The following is an 18718-nucleotide window of genomic DNA, read 5'->3' on the forward strand; positions in this document are numbered from 1 at the left end:
AGCAATGAGGACAATACTCAGTTTACGGACCCAGTCCGCATAATTGCTACTATCAACTTTCAACTATATTTTCTCTAGGAACATATCTAAATAGTAGAACTAAAGCATATGCAACGACATAATTTGCAAAGACCTTTTGACTATGTTCATGATAATTAAGTTCATCTAATCAAATTATTTAATGAACTCCCACTCATATAGACATCCCTCTAGTCATCTAAGTGATACATGATCCGAGTCAACTAGGCCGTGTCCGATCATCACGTGAGACGGACTAGTCATCATCGGTGAACATCTTCATGTTGATCGTATCTACTATACGACTCATGTTCGACCTTTCGGTCTCTTGTGTTCCGAGGCCATGTCTGTACATGCTAGGCTCGTCAAGTCAACCTAAGTGTTTTGCATGTGTAAATCTAGCTTACACCCGTTGTATGCGAATGTTAGGATCTATCACACCCGATCATCACGTGGTGCTTCGAAACAACGAACTTTCGCAACGGTGCACAGTTAGGGGGAACCTTTCTTGAAATTTTATGAGGGATCATCTTATTTACTACCATTGTTCTAAGCAAATAAGATGCAAAAACATGATAAACATCACATGCAATCAAATAGTGACATGATATGGCCAATATCATTTTGCTCCTTTTGATCTCCATCTCCGGGGTGCCATGATCATCATCGTCACCGGCATGACACCATGATCTCCATCATCATGATCTCCATCATCATGATCTCCATCATCGTGTCTCCATGAAGTTGTCTCGCCAACTATTACTTCTACTACTATGGCTAATGGTTTAGCAATAAAGTAAAGTAATTACATGGCATTATTAAGTGACACGCAGGTCATACAATAAATAAAGACAACTCCTATGGCTCCTGCCGGTTGTCATACTCATCGACATGCAAGTTGTGATTCTTATTACAAGAATATGATCAATCTCATACATCACATATATTTCATTCATCACATCCTTCTTGGCCATATCACATCACACGACATATGCTGCAAAAACAAGTTAGACGTCCTCTAATTGTTGTTGCAAGTTTTTATGTGGCTACTATAGGTTTCTAGCAAGAACGTTTCTTACCTACGCAAAAGCCACAATGGTGATATGCCAATTGCTATTTACCCTTCATAAGGACCATTTTCATCGAATCCGATCCGACTAAAGTGGGAGAGACTGGCACCCGCTAGCCACCTTTATGCAACAAGTGCATGTCAGTCGGTGGAACCTGTCTCACGTAAGTGTACGTGTAAGGTCGGTCCGGGCCGCTTCATCCCACAATATCGTCGAAACAAGATAGGACTAGTAACAGTAAGCATATTGAACAAAACCAATGCCCACAACTACTTGTGTTCTACTCGTGCATAGAATCTACGCATAGACCTAGCTCATGATGCCACTGTTGGGGAATGTAGCAATAATTCAAAATTTTCCTACGTATCACCAAGATCAATCTAGGAGATTCTAGCAACAAGAGAGAGAGGGAGTGCATCTTCATACCCTTGAAGATTGCTAAGCGGAAGCGCTACAAGAACACGGTTGATGGAGTCGTACTCGTGGCGATTCAAATCGTGAAAGATCCGATCTAGCGCCGAACGGACGGCGCCTCCGCGTTCAACACACGTACAACCCAGGGACGTCTCCTCCTTCTTGATCCAGCAAGGGGAGAGGAGAAGTTGAGGGATAACTCCGACAACACGATGGCATGGTGGTGGTGGAGCTCGTGGTTCTCCAGCGGGACTTCGCCAAGCACTACGGAGGAGGAGGAGGTGTTGGAGGAGGGAGAGGGGTGCGCCAGGGAAGAGGTGTGGCTGCCCTCCCACCCCTCCACTATATATAGGGGCAAGGGGAGAGGGGGACGCGCCCTAGGGTTTCCCCTAGGGGGCGGCGGCCAAGCAGATTGGATCTCCCTAGGGAAAATCCTACGGAGACTTGCCCCCCAAGCCAAGAAGGTGGAGGATTGCCTCCCAAGCCAGGTGGAGGCGCCCCACCTCCCCAAATAATGTGGGAAAGGGTGTGGGGGGGGGGCGCACCACCCCTTAGTGGGCTGGTTTGCCCCTTCCCCTTTGGCCCATGAGGCCCTCCAACACTTGTTGGTGCTCCCGAAACACCTTTCGGTCATGCTGGCCATAGCCTGGTACCCCTGGAACACTTTCAGACTCCAATACCCTTCGTCCAATATATCGATCTTCACCATCGGACCATTCCGTAACTCCTCGTGACGTCCGGGATCACATCCGGGACTCCGAACTACCTTCAGTAACCACATACTATTTCCCATAACAACTCTAGTGTCACCGAACCTTAAGTGTGTAGACCCTACGGGTTCGGGAACCATGCAGACATGACCGAGACAATTCTCTGGCCAATAACCAACAGCGGGATCTGGATACCCATGTTGACTCCCACATGTTCCACGATGATCTGATCGGATGAACCACGATGTCGGGGATTCAACAATCCCGTATACAATTCCCTTTGTCAATCGGTAAGTTACTTGCCCGAGATTCGATCGTCGATATCCCAATACCTCGTTCAATCTCGTTACTGGCAAGTCACTTTACTCGTTCCGTAATGCATGATCCCGTGACTAACTACTTAGTCACATTGAGCTCATTATGATGATGCATTACCGAGTGGGCCCAGAGATACCTCTCCGTCATACGGAGTGACAGATCCCAGTCTCGATTCGAGCCAACCCAACAGACACTTTCGGAGATACCTGTAGTGCACCTTTATAGCCACCCAGTTACGTTGTGACGTTTGGTAAACCCAAAGCACTCCTACAGTATCCGGGAGTTGCACAATCTCATGGTCTAAGGAAATGATACTTGACATTAGAAAAACTCTTAGCAAACGAACTACACGATCTTGTGCTATGCTTAGGATTGGGTCTTGTCCATCACATCATTCTCCGAATGATGTGATCCCGTTATCAATGACATCCAATGTCCATGGTCAGGAAACCATAACCATCTATTGATCAACGAGCTAGTCAACTAGAGGCTCACTAGGGATATGTTGTGGTCTATGTATTCACACATGTATTACGGTTTCCAGTTAATAAAATTATAGCATGAACAATAGACAATTATCGTGAATAAGGAAATATAATAATAACCATTTTATTATTGCCTCTAGGGCATATTTCCAACACCGTGTCCCCTTGTGGGCGAAACGATAATCGCTCCCTCTTCTAGGCTTGTATTTTCTTCTACACGCAACATGGAACAACAGGAGATTCACGTTGAACTTTGAAATTATTTAGGGTTCCTTTGACCTTTTTATTCATTAATTGAGTTTTCCAGGCATTTAATGTCCATAATTGAAATATGTGCTCCAGTGCACCAAAATGGCTAGGAAAATCGCACATGTGTCCTTGGGGTGCATTTTTAGGTCCCGTGAAAGGAATTGGAATGAATTCAACCATCTTGGCGTCCTTGCTCGGCCTCAAACTTTGCAAATCTCGGTTTTTAAATCTTCGTAAATCCAAAACTTACAAGAAAATCATGAAACTTGGCATGGTGTCACTACATGGCACATATATGTTGTTGTAAAAAAATGTCCAATTTGGGCCAAGCTATATTACAAGCCTCTTACAAACCAAAGCTTCTTGGAACCCTCGTGGTTCCGGTAGGGAAACATGCCCCTCTTGTGGGTGAAACAATAATCGCTGCCTCTTCTCGCCTTGATTTTTGTCTTCTATAGGCAACATAGAATAACAGGAGTGTCGTGCTGAAATTTGAAACTGTTTAGGGTTCATTTGGCCATTTTATATATTAATTGAGTTTTCTAGGCATTTAATGTAGTCCATAATTTAAATTTGAACTACAAGCACATGCTCCAGCGAAGCAAAATGGGTGGAAAATCGTACATGTGTCATTGGGTGCATATTTAGGTCTCATTGAAGGAATGTGAATGAATTACAAACGTCTCGTCGTCCTGAAACATTAAGAATCTTGGTTTTTAAATCCTAGTAAATCGAAAACTCACCCAAAAAATATGAAACTTGGCATGGTTTCATGACATGGCACATATATGTCGTGGTAAAAAAATCGTCCAGTTTGAGACAAGGCGCACACATTAATAGCCAACAAAGTCCTTTTGAAACAAATAGTTGTCACGTTAATACCGCCAACGGATGTATTATATGAACCATGTGTTACCGTAACCATTTAAGTGCGGCCACGCATCCCTCTTTTCTTATGGGATAGTACTACCTTCGTCCTTGTTCATTGGTCATATTTATATTTTGTGCCAAAATTTGACCATACTCGGTGGCGTGCATGCATATGTTTGATCAGACAGGACGAGCGCAAAAGTCCGCCGTGTAGGCTCGGGGAGACGCATGCGAGCAGTCCGCCGCACAGGCTCAATGGGATGCGTGCATCCTATCCACCTTGTAGGCTCGACGGGACACGTGCGAGCAGCAAGGCCACCCATGCTCACCGAGAAGCGAGCTCTTTGTCCTCCATCCACCACTGACTACCTCGCTCACAACCTCTCCATTAATGGCGGTCGGGCCGCTGTTTAACACGCGGTTAACTAAAGCACCTAGACTGAGGGTGTTTGCTTGTGATCCCATGGCCCCTCTCAACATAGCATTTGCTTTGTTCGTGTTTTCAGCTCGTATTTTGAATAATTTAAAATGCCACATAGGGCAACAGATAATACAACGACAAATAAAATGACTACGGATAATACGATGACAAATAAAATGGCAACGGATAATACGACAACAAATTTACAATGGCGCGGATAATAATTGTCTTACATATTCCAGATAATTTAAAATGCCACATGCGGCAAAGCCCCGAAGACACGGGGGCAAGAGAAGAAGGAGATCACAGACAACGAACTAGGTCGCCACTGTCTATACTTCTCGATGGATCGCGGGGCAACAACATCCTCCAATTCCTTCTTCAATTTCTCATGACTTCGCTTGACAGCAGCCACAGATTCCTCCACCTCCTGCTCGCGCTCGATCCGGAGCTTCCTCAAGTCACCCATCAGTTTCACGACAACCGCTTTCAGCGTCATCCCCGAGGCACTACTCTGCTCATGCAACATCTTCTAGCCGGCGGCCTCCTCTTCCTTCTCGGCGAGCACCCTGAGGAGCTATGCATTGTCACCCATGAGTTACTCGATGAGGCTAGTTGCCTTCTCAACCGTGGCATCACTGATCTCGAGCAGCTTCATCAAGCCATCGACCAGCTCTTGCTGCTTAATGAGGCCAACGAGAATGTCGTTGTCGCTGGCCAAGGACTTCAGCAACGCCAGCTCGTCATGATCGCCGATGCGGTGAGTGTGCTTGTGAGAGCACACGCGTGCCAATGAGAGCTCGTTCGAGGGCAGCGCGGCACGTCGGGACATCTCTGCTGCGGCTACCGCGTAGCGGCAGGACCTCTCTAGTGCTTCCGCAGCCTTGGTCTTTGCTCCTTGGTTATATGTCCACCCGAAACTCCTCTTACCGGTCATAGCGGAATGACTTGACAGTAAAGACTAGTTTTGTGGGTGATGAGGAGAGGAACTGTGAAGTAATTTTCGAGTGGGTAATTTCTATAGCCCGATGCTAAGTGTGATCACATATTGGTTTGATCAGTGTGAACAAATTTACAATTACTTATTGCATTGTAAGTGTGAACACATATTGGTTTGATCGGTGTGAACAGATTTGCAATTACGTATTGCATTATAATCTGCAATGTGACGAGAAACAAGGTCAAAATTTATTGATGGTTCTGGGCTCGAAGCCCATTTTTGTTGTTCCGGCTCATCACAAACAGTTCTTTTGGATCAACCGTATGCCATGCATCGGAAGCCCAAAACGGTCCCTGGATGGCGTACATGGGCCCGCATTCTCGGATGTACGTGTACGTGTCTGCCCACTATCACACACGGTCAAGATATCATCATCATGTCCGATGGATGCGCCGTCATGCCCCTCACGGGATGCCATAAGGTTGACCATGTGGTTGCTTGCCGTTGAGGCGGTCGCGGTGCGCGCTGCTCGTCGTTGAGGCGGCCGCGGTGCTCTCTGCTTGCGTCTATCCGCGCATTTTGCTCGCCACTGAGGCTGCCGCGGAGCGCTCCGCTCTGGCGTCCTTGCGCGCTCTGCTCACCGTTCAGGAAAATTTACAATGGCAACGGTTAATAATTATCTTACATATTCAGGATAATTTAAAATGCCACATGTGGCAACGCCCAAAACACTCACGAACTACATATGCATACAATTATAATAAAATATATGTTAAAAGGCTGAGCTGGCGGCCTTCTGGCGATGGTCTTCTCAGACTCGATGATCAGCATAGCACCCTTGCATCTGTTCATTCCAAGTGTCTCGATCCGCCTCCACCTACGGAGTGTCTGACGCTGGGAGGCTCTTAGGGCTGCTGGGCCTCTTCCAGAAGAGCTTGACAATGTGAATCGCACGCATGACATCTCCGCAGAACCGCTCCATTTCCATGTCTCTGGCCTGGTAGCAAATTCCACCCATCACTTGCATCCTCAAGATACCACGTTGGCGATGTTCTACTTTGTCAGGGACGTCAACTCCGCCGAGGATGCGCTCGAGCCTGGCCACCACATCGTCGGGATTGAGGTTGACATGGCCGCCGCCGGCAATGATGAAGCCGCAGGCTGGTTGTGTCTTGACTAAATTGCAGAGGTCCTTTGCCCATTCCTTGTGGGGCATTAGGCTCTCGATGAGCACTGGTGACGGCGGCTCTTCGGGTGGGTCTCGATCATGCCGCCAAGCAGCTTTGGATCTTTTGCACGGTGGATGGCAACTGCCATCACACTTCCTCTGCAATATGTCGATTGTGCGCGCAAGGACTGTGATGCCGATATCGCTGCCGATGGGCCATGGTGCTTGCACTGGACGATGAAGCTCTTGCTCGCCGACCTGCTCCGGCTCATTCTCATCTCCGAAGATGTAATGCAGGTAGGGGTCGACGTCGAAGCTTTGGTCGTTGCCTGTCATTCTTGGAATAACCAATGGTAGATGAGTGAGGACTAGATCTGCGCACAGTGTCGCGATGGTGCGTTACCGCCTGGGTTATATGCAGCAAGCCATTAGCATGTGGGAAGAAACCGATGAGGGAAGAGGCGGGGATTTTACAATTCACCCATGTGGAGCGAGGAAAGACTAAGTGGAGCACACAACCCGAATAATATATGCGGTGCCACGTGTTATCTATCACACATGTGTTAACATAAGGAAACATATGTGTAACTTACTCATCATCACACACGAGTACTCGCATACGCATCGTGTGCGATACTCCTAGCCACCGCAAGCAACTAGTTTGCATTTTTAAAAGTTTTATGTACACACAGAATCACACACGAATTAACTGTAGTAACCGTCTGTGTTATGATTTCTCATCGCAAGCAGTTCATCCTAGTGGGCTGTTTGCCACATATCACACACATCTTGTTTACACGACTCGTTTGTGTTCTTTTGGCTCATCGCAAACAGTTCATCTACGTGAACTGTATGCCGCATATCCCACACATGTTGTTATGTTGAACCAGTTCTGTTGTGTTCCCTAATAAAAACAGTCCGTCTGAGTGAACCGTATGCCGTATATCACACACACCTTGATCTGGCTGATCGTTTCTATTATGTTGCCCAATCACAAGAAGTTAATCCGAGTGAATTATATGCCGTATATTGCACACCTTGATATGGCTGCCCCTTTCTGTTATTCTGTCTCATCGCAAACAGTTCGTATGGATCAACCTATGCCCCACATCGCACACGCAATTAAAATCTGAACTGTGTTCGATGTCTCCACCATCGCAAATGTTTTGCATCTTTTTGATGGGTTTTACATCACCGTTTGCGATTAATGCATCGCACACAGTTTTATTAAAGGGTCTCTGATCGTAGTGTCGCATTAGCAGCATTCTGCAGTAGTGTAAGTTTTATCAATCCGCATGAGATGTAGGATGAAGGTGGTCTCTTTAAAACAACCCTGCAATTAAATACAAGTGGTCTTTTGTGTCCCCAATGCCTTCATCGGCGTCACTTATGCCTTCATCGGCGCCACTTATGAGCCAAGGCCAACTTCAACGCTCAGCGCCCGCCACCAACACTCGCTCCAAGGAACCCTGGAGGGCAGCCAAGCCGCCTCGCCCAACATCGACTTAGGCGATGGTTCACGTACGTCCTCCGAGACGTGCTCGTCTGAACCACGTAATTGCTGAAGAAGCCTAGGAGGCAACATACGTCGTGCTTGGTACTCTAGTCCATAGATCTCAATCATGACTTGCATTTATCTTCGAATGGCCTCTAGAATTTTATCTTCCACAATGCGGAAATAGTCATCAATGTCGTCGACCGATCATCTATAGGCAAGCACTCGAACATCCACGACACACTTCATCAAAAGGATCACACTTATTTCTTCCGTTGCACTCCTCCTCAGTTTAAACCCTGAATCATGCTCCACAATAAATTTGCACTGGTGTTGAAGAGACTTCGCTGCATCCAAAATCGCCGCCAAAAATACTTCTCCAAATAGGTTGAATTGGGCGCAAATTAATCATTCATAAGCTTGCATAACCCACTGCTCTACCCCAATTGATGTACGAGCGACCGAACTATGATCCTAGTCTCGATCGCCGAAGGTCCTCTTGAACAATCACGACAATGGCCATTTCAAAATCATCATCGATTTCTTCCTCCCCCTCAGACGAAGAGTCATCAAATAACATCTTCCTTAACCTCTTCATCTAACTATAAATATTCCATGTTGAATTTGATTGCAAGAAACAACAAGAACAATGAAATAGCAAAATAGATAAATAAATCTTGCCTGTGCAACTCATCGAACACTATGCATGTGGAGGAGGTGAGAGCCTCTGCCGGTGACGTTGAGGCGACGCCGAGGCTATGGGTGGACATCGGGGTTGTGGGATGGTCTGCAGGCTCTGAGGAGGAAAAATCTCCTCCAAGCCATGCTCGCCGGTGGCTGACTAAGCTTTCCGCGGTCGAACTCCGGCTTTTGGAATTCGCTGGTGCAGACATGTCTGGCGCCGCCTAGCTCCTCCGTGGGTGCACGAAACCAAGCTCGAGGGTGGCCTTTTTTGTTAATGAGTGCACGACGGGGACATGGAAGATATGGGGCGATTCCGACAGTGGCGTCACCGACAAGTGAATCTAACTTGGCCCGAGAGGATGGCAGTGTGTCGACGAGCGTGCAAAGTGGTCGACAGGGAAAAGGAAAGTGATAAAGTCCCGTCGGGGTGAAGGGCGTCGATCAATATTGAAGCACCGCATGAGAGGATTTTTTTTGTTGAGAACTTGTTGTGGCCGCTCAAATTTGAGAGCTGACCGAGTGTTCTCCTCAATTTTTTGAGGAGTTAAAAGCTAGGTGCGGCTTAACTCCCCAAAACAAAATCTTTTGAGTTAAGTACTTTTAGGGATTCGGCTAGCGACACTCTTAAAGCTTCTCAAAGCATCTCTAGCCCTTCTTCTAGAATCTATTACTCCGTAAAAGCTGAAAATATAGGAGCGACATATCTCACACTTCGCCTATAACCTTTTAATAACTATATAATACAAAACATACATGTCAAACTTTTTGCCCGTTGTTCCTATACCGGAGCAGCAGGTTTTACTCCCCCCTTTCCCTCTAAAAAGAGGCCGGAGGAAGTTTCCTTCCCCAACCCCTACCTTTGTTGTTGTTGATTTCTTTGGCCACGTCGTCCTTGCCCATTCCTTGCCGCACTGCTATCTATCACCCCCCCCTCTCTAGGTAGTGTGCCCTCTGGCCGGCAACACATGCATGGGGTTCACCGAAATGGCCAAATGCCATTATTTTTCATTTCCCTTTCATTTTCTCTGCAATAATTTAAAAAATATCTTTGTTGTGGATGTTTTATGCAAAAGTAATTTGTGAATTAGCAAAAGAAACTTCTTTTTTGGAATATTTAGGGGTAGGTCTAAGTCCAAGCCTCTCAACCCCCTTCAACTCTTTTTAGAAATAAAAGAGTTAAGTTTTACTCTACTAGTTAGTAAAAAAAGAAAGAGTTCCTCGAAAAAAAAGAGAGGAAGAGTTCAAGTTCTAGAGAACCGGCCTATGACAGTAACCGAAGAGTGAGCTACGCGTCGCCGTAGCGCGGACTCAGGCAAACTCTAGTGCATTCCTTTCCACGGCAGACTTCTCAAGTTGACTAACGCTTGTATTAGCCATACATGCGCATCAGACTAAACAAAAGCTCACCGGCGAATCTTTTGCCGGGACAACGACACAAGGGAGAGGGAGGCGTGCTCTGCTTTTGGCCTCGCCTTTCCGTTTGCTCTTTCCCCCTGTTTTGTTATGATTTGGTTATTATTTTTTCCGTTTAAAGGTTGGTGCCCGGCCTAACCACATAAGTAAGCTTGTGTTTTATGCTTAGGCCTTTTGCTATGGGGTTGATGGGTGGATGCCTTGGTTGTTCCATGGATGGTTGCCCGTAAAGGCAGGGGACAAGATGATTGGGTGGAAGAAGAAACTTCCATTGATCTGTTCTGTCCCCTTTCCGTCTGGATTGCTCTTGCTAGTTGTGATACTGACTGCTTCCAGTGTGGTAGTACCACATTGTTTTTCATTTGTGATAAACTAGAATACACTATGCAAGAATCAGGTACTCCCTTGGTAAAGAAATATAAAAGCAACTCCAACGGGGCGAACCAAACGGACGGCGATTTCGTTCGCTTCTTGTCCGTTTGGGTCGGCCGCCCGCCCGACGTCCGCCCTATTTTTCATATGGGTCGGCAACGCGTCCAACGCGCCAACCTATATGTGCAGGCGTGGCCGGCTAGCCGTCCATTTTACATTGATTTGCATTCAAACGTATTGCGAAATGAAAATGTTAACAAGCAAAATAGTTTAGCCGCCCAAATAAATAGTATAGTTTTACAAGCCAAATACAAATAAAAATGTTTCACATAGTTTTGCAAACGAGTAAAAGAAGATACATCTATTGGTTGCCAACATGAGTCCACATATACTCAACCAAATCATTTTGCAGTTGCACGTGAGTTTCCCAATCATGCATGTCTTCATGAAACTGAGTGAACTGCTCAAATGTTGCCGCTACTCCATGCTCAGGCACAACATTCTCACCCTGAAATTGAAAGCCTTGATCGTACAGACGTTCCGGGCGCTCGTCTTCTACGGTCATATTGTGCATCGTCACACAAGCAGTCATCACCTCTCATAGTTTCTGCATGCTCCAAGTATTAGCAGGATACCGAATGATGCCCCATCGAGATTGCAAAACACCAAAGGCACGCTCGGCATCCTTCCTAGCACTCTCTTGCTCTTGGGCAAATCTTTTCCTTTTCTCTCCGACAGGTTGGGTATTGTTTTGACAATAGTGGTCCTCTGAGGATAGATACCGTCACCCAAATAGTATCCTTTGTCGTAGTTGTGGCCGACCGTTGACAATAAAGTTCACCGGTGGGTTGTTGCCTTCGGCAAGCCTAGCAAACACCGGCGAGCGCTGAAGCACGTTGATATCATTGTGTGATCCAGCCATGCCAAAGAAAGAGTGCCAGATCCAGAGATCTTGAGACGCCACGGCCTCTAGTATGACAGTGCAAGCCCCGACATGTCCCTTATACTGCCCTTGCCAAGCAGAAGGACAGTTCTTCCACTCCTAATGCATGCAGTCTATGCTGCCAAGCATCCCGGGAAGCCCCTGCTGGCATTCATTGCCAACAAACGGGCTGTATCTTCAGTTGTAGGCTCTCCCAAGTACTCAGCGCCAAACACAGCAATCACAGCCTTGCAGAACTTATACAGAGACTCTAGGCATGTAGACTCGCTCATATGGACGTACTCGTCAATGAGATCACCGGGCACTCCGTATGCAAGCATTCGGATGGCGGTAGTGCATTTCTGATAAGAGGAGAAACCAATCTTGCCGACGGCATCCTCTTTGCACTCGAAGTAGTCATCATAGCCGACCACTCCCTCTCTAATACGGTTGAAAACATGCATACTCATACGGAACCGACGGCGGAATTTGTGATGTTTGAACAACGGGTTTGTTGTATCAAAGTAGTCCTTCCAGAGAAGGAAATGCCCGCTCTCTCGGTAGCGATTCAACGCTGGAAGGTGGCCCGGAATGGAGCAACGGAACAACGGCCGCTGGCTGTTGAGGTGGTGATGGACCAACACGGCAGCCAATATCTCCTCCTCATCGTCGGACGACGAATCGTCGGAGTCGCAAAGGAAACTATGGAAAAAGAACTCGTCGGCGGAGTCCATTTTCGCACCTTGGCAAGCTGTCGAACAGCTTGCGGGCGTCGAAGAAGGAGACGGCCGGCGAGCGGAGACGCGGAGCCCACAGACCAGCTAGCTGCCATGCCGGCGTCCGGCGAGTGTGACGGCGTCTGACGAGCGTGCTGGTCGGATGTGGTGGGGACGGCGAGGCGTCTTGTTCGTCGCGGGCGGCTGTGCGGTGGGGGAAGCGGCGGTAGGAACCAGTTTGCTCCCTGGCGACAAAAGGGCGGCGACGGGCGACGGGGGACAGGGGTGGCGTTGCTGGGCGGATGTGGAGGCGGCAGCAGCAGGAAGAGTCGCCGACAAAAATGGGCGGCAGCGTCGGTGACGGGGGAGGCGGGGCAAGGGTTGCTTGTTGGCCTGGGGGTGAGAGGAAAGGCCAATGTGCCACAGACCAGCGGGCCCGGGGACAGGAGTAGGCGCACGCGCGCGTCCTTCTCATTTCCGCGCCGACGCAAATTCGGCTTAAAATTGGGCCGGGAATGAGTCGCCCGCGGACAAAAAACAAACGCGCGTCCGTTTGAGTCGGCGCGTTGGGCCACCTTTTCTGTCCGCGCTGACCCAAACGGACGACCGCTGACGAAATGGATCACCCCATTGAAGTTGCTCTAAGAGCGTTTCGATCAAACGAAACGCTCTTATATTTTTTTGCGGAGGGAGCACATATAAAAGCTTGAATCTCGGAGTGATCAGGGAAGTGGGAGCAATTGTACAGTTCACTGAGGATCTAGGACATGGTTAACCGAGAAGGTCTACGGTTCGAATCCGTATAGTCCTAATATGCCTTTTTTAGATTTTAGGATATATACTCCCTTCGTTCTTAAATATTTGTCTTTCTAGACATTCCAAATGGTCACAATATACAGATGTATGTAGACATATTTTAAAGTATATATTCACTCATTTTGCTTTGTATGTGGTCACTTGTTGAAATTTCTAGAAAGACAAATATTTAGAAACGGAGGGAGTAGATCGCTAGTACTTGAATAGCTAAAGTAGTACCTACTTTGCAGTGAAGATTTTGCACTCTCTCCTTTATTAGTCCAAGCAAAGAAACATCCTTCCTTCAGTTCAGATGTTTCTGTTTCCAAACTCCAAAGCAACTCCTCTTGGCAGGGCCTCTTTTGCCTTGCTGCCTAGTTCCCTCCGTCTATTCAGCCCTATGTTTGACACCTTGCCCCTCTCTTTCGTGTTGGTTGGTGTTCATGCTTCCTGTCCTTTACAAAACATGTTTGAGCTGGTCTTGTCTAATCACTATATTTTTTGTTAGGGATTTTTTCTCTTTGTTTGTGTAGTGTATGGATCAGGTACATATTGATATTGGCTAATATGTTGTGCGGCTTTGTGTCTGATCGACTCAACTAAATGTTTCAAAGTTTATGTACATTGATCTATCTAGATGTTTCGAAGATTTATGTATATTGATCAATCTAAGTGTTTCTTTGTACCGCCTTGATGTTTGATGAATAGACCATAGTCCACCAATCGAGATCAAACGTGGCTTCCCCCTTGGAAGTTCTCATCTCCAAATCATAGAAGTGCGAACCCCAGTTTGATCATAATTTTCAGGCACACCAAATACTATGGATTATGTATACTCAAGTGAATCGGTTTTGGAAGCATTCTGCCGCTTTCTAATGACTTTCACTTTTAACCCAATTCAATCCATTAGCAAAATTATTTTGCTTTGGATAAACCACCAACAGCAATCGGCGAATCGTGGGTTCCCATTGGAATTTTCTCATCTTCAAATCATAGAAGAGTGAACTTCAGTTTGACCATAATTTCCAGCCACACTAACGCTATGGATTATCCTGAAGATACATACACACTGGAAACTTGTCTGCTACTCCAACAAAACATATACTCCCTCCGTTTCTAAATATTTGTCTTTCTAGAGATTTCAACAAGTGACTACATACGGATCAAAATGAATGATCTGCACTCTAAAGTATGTCTATATACATTTGTATGTGGTAGTCCATTTGAAATCTCTAAAAGAATAAATATTTAAAAACGGAGGGAGTAGATGAGCTCCAAAAGTGGATGCCTTTGACCGGTTGACCCGTTCTGCTATTCACCCTCCACCCCCAAAGTATCCAATATAGTATGATTTTGTGTGTGGAGAAATAACCAATATATACTTGTCCAGCCACTTGGATACGTTCGCAAACTAGTGCAACCAAGCATCAAGTAGACGTACATAACATGGTGACTGAAGCGGACAACATGAAAACTATGCGTCACACACGTGCATAATATCCTTGCATAATTTTGTTTTTAGAGGAACGTCCTTAATTGAACATTGTTTTTGAACACACAAACGCTCATATACATGCGCATACACTCACCCATATGAACACATACACGCACACCATATCCCTATGAGCACCTCCGAAAGACTGAGCCGTCATATCATCTTGAGATTTACAAAGTCACCGTAAGCGCCTCATCGTCGACGGGAACGTCTCCTCCCACTGAATGCGCATCGCCGTAAATCCTGAAATATATCCAGGAATAAATGCGAGCACCAGGATTTGAACCCTGATGGGCTGAGGATACCAGTCCCTCTAACCATCCAACCACATGTTGGTTCACCTTAATTGAACATTGTTGGATGAAGTGGGAGCGTACAAATGTTGGGCCAATCATATTTGTGCGTATTTCTTGCCAACAATCGCATATTGGCATTTCAGCCCACGGGTACATTTATGATTTTTATTCTTAATCTTTTAAAATGTTAATACTCCCTCTGTTTTTGTATACAAGGCTACATCATTTTTGTGTTAAATATTAGCCTGCAATTTTGGTCAACAAAATATGAGATATATGTCATAAAAAATATCATCGAGAAGTTATTTGAAATGTGCATCCAGTGACATATTTTTTGTGGCATATAACTCATAATTTATTAGTAAAATTACTGGTCAAAATTAGACATAAAAGTATGAAGTGACCTTGTATACAAAAACAGAAGGAGTATATCTTCTTTATGAATCGCGTCATAGAAACTAATATATCGTCATCCCATATAACTTTTCCCCACACATTACATCAGGCCTAGTCTGACCATTTAATCTCTAGAAGATGTATTGGTTATTCCACCACTCATCAAATTTACATGGATTGGATCCGCTAACGCAATGTGCACTAACCACTATATGAGATTATTTGTTAATTTCACTTTCAGCTCTCCCCGGTCGCTCCCCGTGAGCGACCTGGAGAGAAACGCTAGTCATCAGCCTAGATACCTCCCCTCCACCTTTCCGCCACTGTGCAAAGCCCCCGCGGCATCGGTGGCAGCATGGCCATTCCACCTTTGGCTGTCACGGGGTGGCGTGGGCCCTCCTCACCATGGCAAAGTCGTGGGGTGGCGTGACATTGCTCCCTCTTCTCCGAGGCCGACTCACGACATGCGGCGTTGGTCTTAGCGCGTGGCGGCGGGTTGGGAGGTGTGGTGGCGCGGTCACGTCTGGATCTCGTGGTGTCGTGGTTGCTCCGGTGGGCCGGTGGCTCGTCTGTCTTCGTCCCTTCCCTCCTGATGGGTATTTCCGCGAGTGGTGTTGTCGCTGGGCATCGGTGGATGGGATTCCAAGGCCTTGCTAGATTCTCACAGTGGGCTTCCCGATCGTGCGTGGTTGGGGTGCAGGCGGTTAGTAGCGGCTCAGTGAGAGGGCGACACCATGGCGGCCTTGCTAATGCTCTGCTCATGGTGGACCTGGATGGTGGGGTGAACGTGCTGGTGCGGGGGCGGCCGTGGCCGACGCGCTCATGTGCGTTTCCCCGCGCCGGTAGCGGGATGTGGCTCTCCTCTCCATGGCAGTGGGCCAAGCTGGCAACTTGCCCCCCATCTTCGATCTGCACTACTCCGGTGGTCTTCGAGGGATTTTATAGTTGGTCGAGAAGAAATCCATGCTCGGCGGTTACTATGCGGACAACGTCGATGCATGTGGGCCCGTCTCCTCCATGGAGGCTATCAGAGTGGAAGCTGGAGGGTTGTCTCGTCTTCCTCAATGACGAGGCTTGGTGTGGTGCGTTGCTCTGGCGGTGGTCACCGTCGTGGGCATGTACTTCATCCTTGGCGCCTCTTGGACGGCTTCTTCCTTTGGTCCGGTTGGTCTTGCTGTTCACCTTGCCAACTCTGTTAGGCACTAATGATAGATGGTGCGCTGATTCAGTGCGGCTCATGGTGTGGTAGCCCTTCAGAGGTATTTGACATTGGTTGTGACGCGGCCTTGATGTTATGGGTCCTGCCTCTTCGCCACCCGTGGATTAGGTTGTGCTACGCGAGTCTTGTATTGTTGTAGTCGTGGATTCTTGTGGACTTTTTTTTACCCTTTCTTCTATAAATAAATGATAGACATGCTTGTGCGTATTCTAGAAAAAAAGCAAACCACTATATTTAATGGTATGCTGCTAACTATTTGCTGGTCGAACATCTATGGCTCCTGTATTCATTTTCAATTTCTTGTTAAAACAGATATGGTTTCGATCCCATGGCATTTTGGGTGCTTGAGGCTAAAGAATAACATCCCATTACTCAATGTTTTGATTTGACGATTTTCAGATGTTAAAGAGCGTTGATGGATAATTATTTCATGCACTGATATGGTACCGTTTCCTATGTTGAGTATTAAAATTAATGATGATAAATAACAGTCATATTTTGATCTAATAATCATACGAGTGTTGACGGTAACAATTATATTTACTTTTCAGAATACTTCTGCTATGTCACCCCCCTCTAACTTGCACAATTTCAGAATACGTCGGACCCGACAGCCTGACCCCACCCCAAATTGCACCAAATCCACAAAACCGTTCCTCCTCCTCCCGCCGCCCTCCAACCTTTTCCGCGCCCGAACCCTCGCCGTCCTCCACCCTTGCTGCCAATCCTCACCTCCAGTCCCGATCCACCACCGGAGATGTCGTCCAGCCCGACCCACACCGCCGCGATGGAGACACAGTCCGCCTCGTCCGTCGGCGGGGTTAATTCGCTGGCTGCGACTTGCAAGGCGGAGAACGTCGCCCACAAGTTGCGGCGACGCCGACAGTGAGAGAGGGAGGAGGCGGCGACATCGCAGGAAGGTTCGGACATGGCGGAGCAGCTGTCTCCTCTATCGCGCCCGGATCCCCGCACCCCTTCCCTCCGAGCGCCGACGCAGATTACACCGTCCAACCCCCTTGGGACAGAGGATGATTCAACGGACGATTGGGCCATTTCGGACAGCTTTCCGCCCACGCAGAAGCCGACAGTCGACGTGTGTGATTCGCCACAGCTCGTTCGGGCGCGGATGAGCACGGGCACCGGCAGTGCCTGGGCTGCCCTCGACATATTCGACGGAATGACCGAACAAGAGTCGGTGCATCTTCTTTGCTCCTGTTCGATCAGAATTTAGCATAGACCACTAGTTCATTTCGCACATGATGAATGCTTGCAAACCATAATCATGTAGGAGGCGTTCTTGTCGAACATGATCAATGACAATGAAGATCCGACCGAAACGGAGTATGAATTGGAGGACACCACCACATTTGAAGTTGGGACAACATCAATCCCAATCCGAGCAAGAAGAAGAAGACCAAGACGCCGAAGGCAAGAGGTCCGACATTCTCAAGATTTGAGGACATCTTGTTGGTCAAAACTTGGTTGGCCACAATGATGGATACAATATGCGACACCGAGCAAAAGGGGAACACCTATTCGACGAAGATTTGGAAGGAGTATCACGAGCAAAAGGAGTATGTGGAGTCGCATCCTATCGTGACCACCCACATTGTGGCATCTCTCCAACATTGCTGGGGGATCATTCAATGGGATGTGAACAAGTATGTTGGCTATTACTCACAAGTGACCAAACACCCTCAAAGTGGGATGCGAGTTGCAACTCATGTAAGCTCGATTGCCTCATCTTGTCGTCCATTGCATATGCTTCTTGTGTTTGCATTCTCGTACTCATACATATGTTGTTTGCTAGACGGCTGTGGTGGCTAATTTTTATCACGAGGTGGAGAAGAATCCATTTGCTTCTAGCCATTGTTGGGTCATATTGAATGTCAAGTCGAAGTGGAACCAACTTGTGTCCGACTTCAAGTCCGGCAAGAATAGGAATGATGGCTCAAGCTCGAACCAATCAATTGGGTTGGACGATGAAGATGACTATCTTGTCGTGATGAGTGGAAAAGCCACCGTGCCAAAGGACAACCGCCAAGTCATGAGAAACAAGTGGGAGAAGGCACGTGCCGTCCATTATGCCGTGGCTACCAAAATGTCGTTCACATGGACGGGCATTTTTTCGGTGAGAGAACAAGAAGGAGTAGAGGTACAAGCTCATGTTGGGTGTGCAAAATGAAAGGATGGAGTGGGACCGGAAGAGGGTGGAGAAGAAGATCAAAATTGAGAGGGAGAAGATCGAGTTG

This window comes from Triticum aestivum, chromosome 1B (genome assembly GCF_018294505.1).
Source record: "Triticum aestivum cultivar Chinese Spring chromosome 1B, IWGSC CS RefSeq v2.1, whole genome shotgun sequence".
NCBI lineage: Eukaryota > Viridiplantae > Streptophyta > Magnoliopsida > Poales > Poaceae > Triticum > Triticum aestivum.